Raw genomic sequence first — 13,810 nt, forward strand, 5'->3', positions numbered from 1 at the left:
AAGGTAAGTAGGAGGCAACAGATGTCTCCGTTCACCTTTCCACTCCAATGTGTCTAGGTAACTGTTAATTTCCAAGAGCAATATACCAGAAAATTGGCCTTTGCATCAAGTGATACATACCTATTGGTAGTCTTATCCTTGTCCGTTGCTGCTGAGCTCTGTAAATCTTCCACAGTGGTTCACCAGATGTCACAAGTAGCTATTTGTTTAAATGTAACAAACTTAATGGAAAATAACAATCCCCAAGAGATAAGAGTAATCCACAAATCCAACCCATGTAACATTTCTCAAAACTTCTCAAATGATTTACAGTAGTCATGTGAAAAAAGGTGATTAAATATATTAGGAAAAAGTAGAAACAAAAATTGAATTTGTTTACCAACATGAAAATCATATTAATTTATATAGTTTCACGTAGAGTGCTACATGCTCAAATGCTATTCATGAACATTAGAAATTATGAATTGGCATAGCACATATTATGTGTATACCCTTAGTGCATTCTGTATGTTAGCAATTTATTAAGTAGCTATAGAACATAGGTAAAAAAATGAGTAAATATTGACATACTGTGGTGACCCACTTTCTGTGCAGGCGAACTGGCTCACAAATAGCCAGTGTGCAGGGGGAGATTTTAGTAATGCACTTCCGACATCATTTCCACCTGGACAGCGCGGGCGCTAGAGATTTAAATGCCAGCACCGTGAAGTTTGAATAAACTAGTCTCGAAACGACTTACCGACTGTGTGTAGCACATCGCTACATTGGTGACCCCGATGGTCCAAATGGGATTTGGACCAAAGATGACCGACACTTCATCTGTTCACACAGTTTCACTAAAACTGCCGACTTTCTAGATGCTGCGACCACGCGTGTGGTCTAGCCAAGCAGAAGCCCAGTTCCAGATTCGGCAGGTATCCTCTGATTCCACGCGTTACTACCACGTGGTGAGCGCCCTTGACCAGGAGATGGCTGCCCAGGTTGCAGATTTCATACATTCGTCCCCGGAATGCGGCAAACATGAAGCATTCAAGGCACTGCTCATTGGGACCTTTGGCCTCTCACGGCATGAGCAGGGTGCCAGTCTGCTTCACCTGGATGGTTTGGGAGACAGACTGCCTTCAGCATTGATGAACGAGATGCTGTCCCTGGCTGATGGACACAAGCCCTGCCTCATGTTCGAACAAGCGTTCCTGGAGCAACTGCCCGAGGACATACATCTGCTGCTGGCCGACGCAGATTTCAGCGACCCCCGGAAGGTGGTGGCCCAGGCAGACGTGCTGTGGAAAGCCAAGAGGGAGAGCGTGGCGTCCGTCGGTCAGATTACCAGACCAGGCCCGGCAGGGGGGCGCACACAACTGAGGCAGGAGTGAGGAGGCCAGTAAACAGTAAACCGTCCTGCAAGGGCCAGGGCCAGCTGCCGCTAATGACTATGGTGGCTGGCCACCAGGACAGCCTCTTGTACGTCTGGGACAAACAGTCGGGACGCCACTTCTTGGTCAACACCAGAGCGGAGATCAGCGTCTTGCCCCCAACGGGGTACGACACCCACAACAGGAAGCCAGGACCCACCCTGAGGGCTGCAAACGGCAGCACGATACGGACCTACGGCACCCGCACAGTGCAGCTGCAGTTTCGCGCCAGCCGGTTCACGTGGCCCAACCACTCCTGGGGGCGGACTTCTTGCGAGCTCAAAGCCTGCTGGTCGACTTGCAAGGGAAAAGACTGGTAAATGCCGAGACTATCCAGACGTTCTCCCTGGGTGAAGCCAAGTTGCCAGCCCCACATCTGGACTTCAACACACTGTTGGACAACGAATTCACCAGAATCCTGGCAGACTTCCCATCGATTCTGGTACCGAAGTTCATGGCAGCCATGCTCAGACACGGGGTACAGCACGACATCCCGACCAATGGACCACCCCTCCACGCCCGTGCACGAAGGCTTCCCCCAGAAAAGCTCCGCCTGGTGAAGGAGGAATTCAAGCGGATAGAGGAATTGGGGATCATACAGCGGTCCGACAGCCCATGGGCCTCCCCCCTGCACATGGTGCCCAAAGCAACAGGGGGCTGGAGACCGTGCGGCGACTACCGCAGGCTATACGAGGCTACAACACCGGACTGCTACCCTGTGCCGCACATTCAGGACTTTGCAGCAAACCTGCATGGCACACAGATCTTCTCCAAGGTAGACCTCGTCCGGGATACCATCAAATCCTGATGCATCCGGACGACGTCCCCAAAATGGCACTCATCACCCCTTTCGGCCTTTTTGAGTTCCTCTGCATGCTGTTCGGCCTAAAGAATGCCGCACAGACGTTTCAACAGTTAATGGACACGGTGGGACGCGACCTGGACTTCGCTTTCATCTATTTGGACAACATCCTCATAGCCAGCAGCAGTTGTCAGGAGCATCTGTCCCACCTCCGTCAACTCTACGCCCGACTGAGTGAATACAGCCTCACGATCAACCCGGCCAAATGCCAGTTCGGTCTCGATACCATCGACTTCCTGGGCCACAGGATTACCAAAGATGGGACAACAGCTCTGCCCGCCAAGGTAGACACGATCCGCCACTTTGCCCAGCCCAACATGGTCAAAGGCCTGCAGGAGTTTGTTGGTATGGTGAACTTCTACCACCGTTTCCTCTTCTCAGCAGCCCGTATCATGCAACCTTTGTACACCCTGATGTGGGGTAAAGGCAAGGACATTACTTGGGATGAGGAGGCCGGGGCCGCTTTCGTTAAAGCCAAGGAAGCCTTGGCAGATGCCGCGATGCTGGTGCACCCCAGAATGGACATTCCGACCGCACTCACGGTGGACGCATCCGACACAGCAGTTGGTGGGGTGCTGGAGCAGCTCATCGAGGGGTGCTGGCAACCCTTGGCATTCTTCAGCAAGCACCTACAACCACCCGAACTCAAGTACAGTGCTTTTGACCGGGAGCTATTGGCGCTATACCTGGCGATCTGGCATTTCAGGTAGTTCTTAGAAAGCAGGCCGTTCGCCGCGTTCATGGACCACAAACCGTTGACCTTCACATTCACGAAGGAGTCCGATCCCTGGTCGGCTCGCCAGCAGCGACATCGGTCCTACATCTCCGAGTACACGACGGACATCCAGCATGTCTCGGGAAAAGACAACGTCCTGGCGGACGCACTCCCCAGACCAGCTGTCCAGGCCCTGTCCCTGGGGGTGGACTGTGCAGCACTGGTGGAGGCGCAGCAGGCAGTCGACGAGATGCCCAGCTACAGGACAGCAGTCTCGGGTTTGCAGCTGCAGGACTTTCTCATAGGCCCAAATGATAGGCCCCTCCTGTGCGTCGTGGCTACTGGCCAACCTCGCCCCATCGTCCCGGCAGCCTGGAGGCGGCGAGTTTTCAACTCCATACACGGTTTGGCGCACCCATCTATCAGGACAACTGTCCGGCTGGTCTCCAGCAAGTTCGCATGGCATGGACTTCGCAAGCAGGTCAGTGAATGGGCCAGAACGTGCGCGCAATGCCGAACAGCCAAGGTGCAGCGGCACACTAAAGCCCCGCCGCAGCAGTTCGAACCCACCCACCGGAGGTTCGATCACATTCATGTGGATGTCGTGGGCCCCCTACTAGTATCCCGAGGAGTGCGGTACCTCCTAACAATGGTAGACTGGTTCACGAGGTGGCCAGAGGCTGTCCCACTACCGACACATCTGCCGATTCCTGGGCCTGAGCACTGATCGCAACCTGGGTAGCATGCTTCAGGGTACCGGCCCACATTACCTCCGACAGAGGTGCCCAGTTCACCTCCAGCCTGTGAGCAGCTGTGGCCAGCCTGTTGGGAACGCAGCTGCACCACACAACTGCCTATCACCCACAGTCCAACGGACTGGTGGAACGCATCCACTGTCACTTGAAGTCGGCTCTCATGGCCCGCCTGAGAGGACCTGACTGGGTGGACAGGCTTCCCTGGGTCCTGCTTGGAATTCGTGCAGTGCCCAAAGAGGATCTGCACGCCTCGTCGGCCGAGTTGGTGTACGGAGCGACCCTGGCCGTCCCGGGAGAGATCATACCAGCCCCAAGGGGGCAAGAGGAAGAACCCGCAGCAGTCCTGGACAGGCTTCACGAAAGGCTCAGCAACCTGGCCCCCGTACCAACTTCACAGCACAGACAGACCCCGACCCATGTACAGAAAGATCTGCAAAACTGTAAGTTTGTGTTTGTACGAAGGGACGGACACCGGGCTCCTCTACAGCGGCCATTCGAGGGGCCGTTCAAGGTGATCAACAACAACGGGTCTGATGCACCATCAATAACTCACTCTGAGACGTAAAGGCGAGATATCGGCTTTTATTGACTGGAAGAAGGAACCAGCAGTGAGTGACCACCATACTACATCCTGGAGACTGAGGCCGAGCGTCAGGCCTTGAACGCCTTTATACAGGGGCCTGTGGGAGGAGCCACAGGAGCAGTCAGCAGGGGGCATGTCCAGACAGGCACATGTAGTTCACCACAGGGTCCACGTACGTTCTGGACATTGGGGGGAAAGAGGAGGTTTTCATGGTGGTCCGACACAAACCAGCCCATGTAGACTTGGCACAGCCGGTCGAGGTTCAGGCACCGTGGCGCAGAGGCAGACCTCCCAAACAGAGGCTGATACAGACTGTGGACATTGAGGGGTGTATCGCCGGTTGTGGGGGGGGTGCAGGTTATGTGGCAACCTACTTTCTGCGCAGGCAAACCGGCTCACAAATAGCCAGCGTGCGGGGGGAGACTTTAGTAATGTACCTCCGACGTCATTTCCGCCTGGAGAGGGCGGGCACTAGGGATTTAGCTGCCAGCACCACGAAGATTGAATAAACTAGTCTCGAAACAACTTACCGACTGTGTGTCTTTATTCCAGTGCTGTGTATAGCACATCGCTACAATACACATTTTATTGTAAGCTAGTAAAAGTACAAAATTCTCCCACAGTTGAAAGTGAAACATATTTACAATATCAGTATGAATCTAATCTAACTTGAAATTACACATTATTTCTTCACCATCTAACAAACAATAGGCAGATGACTAATATTAAATCTCTTTGCTTCAGTATTGACCAGCTGGACATGACATTGGAAAATAAGATACTGTTTTTAAAGCAGAAAAGGAGATTTTCTTAAATATGGACCAGTCAGCTTGATATCAGTGACAGGAAAAATAATGGAATCTCTATTCAAGGGAGTAGAAACACATCTATGAATGTGAATAGGAAAAACAAGCTCAATCATCTCAATTAAATTTTTGAAGAGTAGATTTAGTTCCATTTTCAAAAGCCTTTGATAAGTCAGTCCCTAACAGACAAACGAATATGACCGGAGAACACAGGCTTATGAAACAAGCTGGGTAATGGATTGCTAGCATGCATTAAAACAGAAAATTAAGAGATAGAAGTGGGCAGATGGTTAGTGATGTTTCACAAGGACCAGTACTGAGGCCACACATTAGGTGTATAGACTTCTTTGCCCAAAGAATGCTGAGAAAATGGCAAACCCGAGGAAATCTGCAGATGCTGGAAATCCAAGCAACACACACAAAATGCTGGTGGAACACAGCAGGCCAGGCAGCATCTATAAGGAGAAGCACTGTTGACGTTTCGGGCCGAGACCCTTCGTCAGGACTAACTGAAAGGAAAGATACTAAGAGATTTGAAAGTAGTGGGGGGAGGGGGAAATGCGAAATGCTAGAAGACCAGAGGGGGTGGGGTGAAGTTAAGAGCTGGAAAGGTGATTGGCAAAAGGGATACAGAGCTGGAGAAGGGAAAGGATCATGGGACAGGGGGCCTCGGGAGAAAGAAAGAAAGGCTGGGGGGTGGGGGGGAGCACCAGAGGGAGATGGAGAACAGGCAGGGTGATGGGCAGAGAGAGAGAGAGAGAGAGGAAAAAAAACAAACAACTAAATATGTCACAGATGGAGTAAGAAGGGGAGGAGGGGCATTAACGGAAGTTAGAGAAGTCAATGTTCATGCCATCAGGTTGGAGGCTACCCAGCCAGTATATAAGGTATTGTTCCTCCAACCTGAGTTTGGATTCATTTTGACAATAGAGGAGGCCATGGATAGACATATCAGAATGGGAATGGGACGTGGAATTAAAACGTGTGGCCACTGGGAGATCCTGCTTTCTCTGGCGGACCGAGCGTAGGTGTTCAGCGAAAAGGTGTTTTGAGAAAATGGTACTGGCTTCCAAAAGAAGTCATTGAGTTGAATTGCATAGATGAATTTAAGGCTGGAGAACCACATAATGGAGGTGGTGATATCAGGTTGGTTAACCAACATCATTCACAACTGCAAGTTACAGGAGCTGACTTGATGCCATGGTGCCACTTGAGCTGCTAAGTGGAAAACTGACAGTGCAAGATATGTTGGTTAGTTAAAGAACTAACAGAAGAGGCCTCATGAATATTTCTATTTTGGATTATGGAAAAGCCCAGCCGGTGAATGCAAAAGATAGGGTTAAAATATTCACTAGAAGACCACAATGTGCATAGCCCTTCTGGGACACATCTTCCATTCCAGATCTTAGTCATCAACTCACTGAAAATATTCCAAGTACCTTCCATATATATTCCAAGAAATATTTGGAATACTTCCAGCATTTTCTATTTTTTTTATTTCAAATTTTCATCACATGCAATTTATTTGCTTTGGAGTAACAACAGATAAACTGAACACAAGGGCCAAAATAAGAGCTTTGTGTCCCTGGTGTTCCTTATGATCTGTGCTGTAAACTTAGTTATATCCACAATTACAATATTTCCATCTATCTCCATTTAGTGAAATGTTGCCCTGAATCAATACAATCAACCTAATTAGGACACCCAGTATACTTCTGAATCATCTTTTATTGAATATGAACATCATTGGCAATGGCACCCTAGATTGTTCTCAAACCAAAGTGCCCCTTCTCCTTCACCATTCCCATTTCCCTCTCAGAATGTCTCTCCTTACTTACCCATCATCTCCCTCTGGTGCTCCTCACCTTTTCTTTCTTCCATGCCTACTGTCCTCTCCTATCAGATTCCCCCTCTCCAGCCCTATATCCCTTTCACTAATCAACTTCACGACTCTTTATTTCACCCCTCCCCCAGATTTCACCTCTCACCTTGAAGTTCTTCCTCCTCTCCCCCCACTTTTACTCTGATTCAACTTTTTTCCAGTCCTGATGGAGGGTCTCAGCCCAAAATATTGACTGTACTCTTTTCCATAGATGCTGCCTGGCCTGCTTAGTTTCTCCAGCATTTTGTGTGGACCTGCTAAGCCACTTCAGAAAGTACTTAATTGTGTTCATGGATTAACAGGATTGGATACGGAATTAAACACTTTTTTAAAAAAATCAGTTAATTTTGCGGTAATCGTTATTGGCACTATTTTTGTTGAAGATTCTGTTAAATGAATTTAAAATCACTAAATGTCACCAGATTACTATGGACGTAGTTAAAGTTTATCCAACTGTAATTGAAGCATATACATTTATACAGCCAAATGAACAGCAAAGAACACAGTACCAATAGTCACACACATCACATCGTTATGAAAGCAGAAAAACATGAAGTCACAAAAACATAATAATATAGCCCAACTCCCTGAGTGTCAAAGCCTGTAGATTGATGGTGGATGGGATATTCTGCAAAAGCAACACGCACAGTGCAGCCACAGACAAGTGCAATATTTTCACTATGGACCGGTCCCGACCACTTCATTTTCACTATGGATGTGCCAGTCCCGACTGCTTCATTTTCACGATGGATGTCCAATCCTTTTCCACTTCCATTCCCCATCAAGAAGGCCTCAAAGCCCTCCACCACCACACTCCTCTGGTTGGTACACACTTCAACTCTGCTTCACGTTCCCATTCGGATATGTCCACACATGGCCTCTTCTACTGCCACGATAAGGCCAAACTCAGGTTGGAGGAGCAACACCTCATATACCATCTGGGTAGTCTCCAGCCCCTTGGTATGAACATTGAATTCTCCAATTTCCAGTAATTCCCTCCCTCTCCCTTCCCCCATCCCAGTTACACTCTGCCTCCTCCTCTAGCTGCCTATCACCTCTCTCATGATTCTGCCTTCTTCTACTACACAGTGCTTTCCCCTTACATTCCTTCTTCACCTTTCCTGCCTCTCTCCTCCCTGCTTCCCCTCCCCCACCCCTTGATCTTTCCCCTTATTGGTTTTTCACCTGGCACCTACCAGCCTTCTCCTTCTCACCCTCCCCCCAACTTCTTTATAGGGCCCCTTCCCCCCCCCTCAGTTCTGATGAAGGGTGTCAACCTGAAATGTTGACTGCTCATTTCCATGGATGGTGCCCGACCTGCTGAGTTCCTCCAGCGTGTTGTATGTGTTGCTTTGACCCCAACATCTGCAGTGTATTTTGTGTTTTCAATATGGCTTGTCTTCCACCAAACAAACACTAGAGGGCAGCACTGATGGGAGGAACCAAACCCAACCAAGCATGGACTTCAGCTCCTTCCCACACTGCCTCCGCGGAGCATCTCCTTTCTTGGTGGCTGCAACAAGCAACAGCCAAGGCCATGCAAACCCCCCCACCCCCCCTCCCCCGGTCAGTCCCACCAATGAACCAGTGAACTGGACTTGCAGTATTCTACACGACTCATGTCCGAGACAATCATTTGCACTTTGTTGGACAGTGCACTGTCTCTGACACTTCCTCCTTAGATGACTGTAGCAGACAGCAACATGGTGCACAACAAGCTCAGTTCCACCACCATCGAGCAACTCACCAAGGGGACAGACCTGCGGAATTGTTGTTCTTAGTAGCCAGCAGAGTCCAGCGAATGCACAAAATACAACAAGGATGAAAAAAATACACCTTTGTTTGGACCTAGAGAGGCTACAGTGACCGAACACGTTGCCATCTTACCAGGAATCTGGTAGTTTAATCAATGTGATACCACACCCTTAAAGTAAAGGAAAGAGTTGGCAAGAGCTGACCTAAAGGATATTTATTTATCAACGTGCAATTCTTCTCCATGAACTGCTGTCACAAGACCAAATTGCACACCATAAGTCTGTGATAATAAATCTGACTCTGACTTTGACTCACTCACTTGAACGTGGTTTGGACTCTGAGTTCCAGAGTGCAGAGAGGTAGGAAGGAAAATATAAGTATGCTCTATGGTCTTTAAGCTTACACAAACATTTAAAAATATATTGCTGGTGTTATCCCTCAAAACCAGTTTTATGTCCAGTCTTGTATTGTTCAATTCCTAAGTGTGCAAATTTACAAAGACTAAGAAACCACAACCCTGCAAAGGAGGATTTCAAAGAGTTATAACTCTGAACATAAATTTCTTATTTCAAGTATAAACATAAAATTCCTAATCTTGAACTTTCTAAACAGAAAGTTTCTTGGAAACTACACGACAATCCCACTCAGAATCTTACACATGCCAATAAGATCAGTTTTTATACCTAAAGTGTGAAATTTTCTAATTTCTCTTCATCATTCAATGTTCATATTTCCAGAACAATTCATGCTCAGCTAACTTCAACTAAGCAAGGAGACCAAAACTACACATTGGCAAAATCCAATTGGGAATAAAAAGGCTCTTTTAATGGTTTGCTGTAGTGCATGCAAATTGATTTTCTGCATTTCATGAACAAGCAATTCACCAACTGTTACAGCACTTTTTTTTCTTCCTACCAAAGTGTGGGCAGCCTCAGATTTTCCCAAATTATATTATACCTGCCCACCTCTTTGCCCATCTACTTGTTTATGTAGACGCTGTAACTTCCCCACAGATCATATTCCCTCTGAGTTTTGTACCACCAGTTCATTTAGATTAATACCAGATTTTGATATGTCATTAATATGCACAGTATATTCAGGAGAGATCCTACATAAAAAAGAAGCTGAGTTCAATAGTGAAGTGAAAATGACTTGAAATTAAAGTAGCATTTGACCGAAGTTACCACCATGGAGACCCAATTAAATCGTGGAGTCATATCTGGTGTAAAGAAAATTAGTTGTGGTCATTGCAGCCCAAATATCTCACTCCAGGTCAGCGCAGGAATTCCTCATGGCAATGTTCCCAGTCCAACTATCTTCAACTATTTTATCATTGTTTCAAATCAATATATTAGGTCAGACAGTTTACTTATCACAACAATCAGCAGCTCAAGATACAATTACTCAAATAATAAAATAGTCCATGCTACATATAGGAAGTCCAAATAGCATTCAAATTTGGACAATTATATTGCAAATAATATGTACATCACAAGTTTCAGTTGTAGGCCATTGACAAGGGAGAGCATAAACAACGTTCCTATAGCATTACCATTAAGCAAACTATTAACAACACCCCAAGATATGGTCACCACTAATCCAAAATCCATTTGAACTGACAAATCAAATGTAGATACAAACAGGTATGAGGCTGGGAGCATAAACAGAAAATGATTGAATTACTCACAAGGTCAGGCAATGTTATGTGATATTCAAAAAAGCTGAATGAACTTTTGTGTTTACTAGTGTTATGTGATAAGAACCTTCATCAGCAGTAAAGTGAGTAAAGTTTCTTTCAAGGTGCAGAGTGTATGGTAAAGAATAAACAAGACAAAGTATCTCTCTAATAGGTTGAGGTCATTGTGATGTGCTGTTTAAGAAGCCATTTCATTGATAGACATGAGGATAGGGGTGGGTGCGGGTGGAAGGGTTTCAAGGGCATGCAGATCAGAACTCCTTCAAAAAACTCAAACCACAGGGACAATGTTGGAAATTACTAACGGATTATGGAGTCCCTATGAATAAAGATTCAGTTAACATAACATTCAGGCTTTAAACATCAGAATCATTTTTTGTTTTATTCTACTAGAAGTGATAATGTTTCTCTGATCTAAAGCTTTAGTGCCTGGCTGAGTTGACCCTCATAATATTTCAGAATAACTCTTTCCAAGTCAAAGCATTTTCTGTGATCAATATCCTAGCAGAACATCAACTAGCTTAAAGATTCCACACTTTTCTACTACCACTTTACCATGATTGCAATTTGTTTGTGCACTGCTGTAATTCACCAAAGATTATCTAGCAAATGCCAAAAACCCATAATCTCCATCCACCACCTGGAAGGGTGCACCTGCATGTACACAAACCCATCTAGTCATTTTCAAGAGTCTTCTCCTCATTTTCCCAGCAGTCACTATTCACTTCTTTGTTTTCTCAGTGAACTTGCTAAATAAAGGTACATAATTTCACTGAAAATTCGTCTGAAACTACATCGTGATTTCGCACAATTCCGTTTATAGCCAGCAGAGGGAGCCTTTCATCCTGTTAAAAGTGTTCAAGGCTTGCACTACTGACAGCAATCCTCCTTTTCTAAAATTTAAGACAGTTATATAGCATATATAGCTTTGTTACCCAATAGACATTGTTAACTGATTATAAAGGTAGTTCTGGTAGCAACTTTAGCATTTTGCGTTTTTAACATCCAATATACATACACACAGATAATTTGCTTAGTGTGTATAATTTTGTCAAATCCAAAAAGGAATCAAATATCTGAATAGTGCTGTCATCATATGTCCAATACATGTCTGATAATTTACTAGTTTTAATTATGATAAAGACCATGAGAACAAAATTAGGTCATTTGGCCCAGAGTCTGCTCCACCATTTGATAATGGCAGATCCACTTCCCTCTCAACACCATTTTTCTGCCTCAAACTTTTACACCTTGAGTTATCAACCTTCACCTTCAATACACTCAATGACCTGGTCTCCACAGCCATCTGTGGCTACAAATTCCATAGATTCACCACCATCTGGTGAAAGAAATTCCTCCTCGTCTCCGTTCTAAGTGGATGTCCCTTTATTCTGAGGTTGTGCTCTCTAGTCCTAGTCTTCCCCTCTAAAGGTAACATCCTCTCCACATACACTCTGCCTAGGGCTTTCGGCATTTGATAGGTTCCAATGAGATCCTCCTCATTCTTCAAGTCCAGAGCCCATCAAACTCTCATGTGATAAGCCTTTCAATCCTGGAACACTTTCCTGAACCTTCTTAGAACTCTCTCCAATGATAGCACCTCTTTTCTTAGATCAGGGGCCCAAAACTGCTCACAATATTCCAAGTGAGGCTTCACCAGTCCTTATAAAGTCTCAGCACTCCATCCTTCTTTTCATCTTCCAGTCCTCTCAAAGTGAATGTTAACATCACATTTGCCTTCCTCACCACCAACTCAACCTACAAGTTAAACTTTAGGGAATCCTGCATGCGGACTCCCAAGTTTCTTTGCACCTTGTATTTTTGAATTTCCTTCCTGTTTAGAAAATAGTCCACATTTTTATTCCTTCTACCAAAGTGCATAAGCATATACTTCCCAACACTGCATTCCATCTGTCCCTCCTCTGCCCATTCTCCTAATCTGCCCTTCAGCAGCTTCTCTGCTTCCTCAGCACAACTGACCTTTCCACTTCTCTTCGTATCACCCACAAACTGGGCCACAAAGCCATCAGTCCCATCATCCAAATCATACAACGTAAAAAAAAAGTGGTCCCAATACTGCTGGTGATGACTGGTGGTGTTCAGCAATCAGAAAAGGCTCTGTTTATACCCACTCTTTGCCTCTTGCCAATAAGTCATTGCTCTATCCATACTCGTATTGTCCCTGTAATATCATAGCCTCTTGTGTGGCATCTTGTCAAAGACTTTCGGAAAAACCAAATACACAACATCCACCGATTCTCCTTCGTCTATCCAGTTTCTTATTTCCTCAAAGAATTCCAACAGGTTTGTAAGTTAAGTGGCTGGACAAAGAGGTGGCCTTCAAGCACCCTGAAATCTCAAATTTAACTATTGACTCCAACATCTTCCCAACCAGCGAGTTCAGGCCAACTGACCTAGAATTTCCTTTCTTCTGCATCTCTCTGTCTTCTTGAGGAGTGGGGTTCCATTTGCAATTTTCCAATCCTCTGGAACCATACCAGAATCTAGTGATTCTTGAAGATCATTACTATTGCTTCACATTCTCTTCCACCACTTCTTTTAGAACTGTGAGGTGTAGTTCATCTGGTCCAGGTGATTTATCTACCTTCAGATCTTTCAGCTTCCAAATCACCTTCTCTTTAGTAATAGCATCTGAACTCACTGCTGCCATCTGATACTCTTGAACATTTGGCATACTGCTGCCATCTGATACTCTTGAACATTTGGCATACTGCTGCCATCTGATACTCTTGAACATTTGGCATACTGCTACCATCTTCTGCAGTGAAGAATGATGCAAAATATTTATTTAGTTCATCCACAATTTCCTTGTTCCCCCATCACTATCTCTCAAGCATCAATTTCCAGCAGTCCAATATCTATCTCACCTCTCTTTTACTCCTTATACATTTGAAAAGCTTTTGGAATCCTCTGATGTTAATGACTAGCTAACCTTCATGTTTCATCTTTTCATTCCTGATTGCTTTTTAGTTGCCTTCTGTTTGGGTTTTTTTTTTAAGCTTTGCAATCCACCAACTTCCTACTACTTTTTGCTCTATTATATGCCCTCTCTTTTGCTTTTATATTAGCTTTGACTTCCCTTGTCAGCCACGGTTATGTCAACCTGCCTTTAAAATATTACTTCTTCATTGGGTTGTAGCTATACTGTGCTTTCCAAATTGTTTCCAGAAACACTAGCCATTGCTGCTCTGGATTATTGATTACCTGACTGGCAGACCACAGTACATGCACTTGCAACACTGTGTGTCAGACAGAGTGGTCAGCAGCACTGGGGCTCCACAGGGGACTGTCCCGCCTCCCTTTCTCTTCACCATCTACATCTC

Source organism: Hypanus sabinus, chromosome 9 (assembly GCF_030144855.1).
Source record: "Hypanus sabinus isolate sHypSab1 chromosome 9, sHypSab1.hap1, whole genome shotgun sequence".
In the NCBI taxonomy this organism is placed as follows: Eukaryota; Metazoa; Chordata; class Chondrichthyes; order Myliobatiformes; family Dasyatidae; genus Hypanus; species Hypanus sabinus.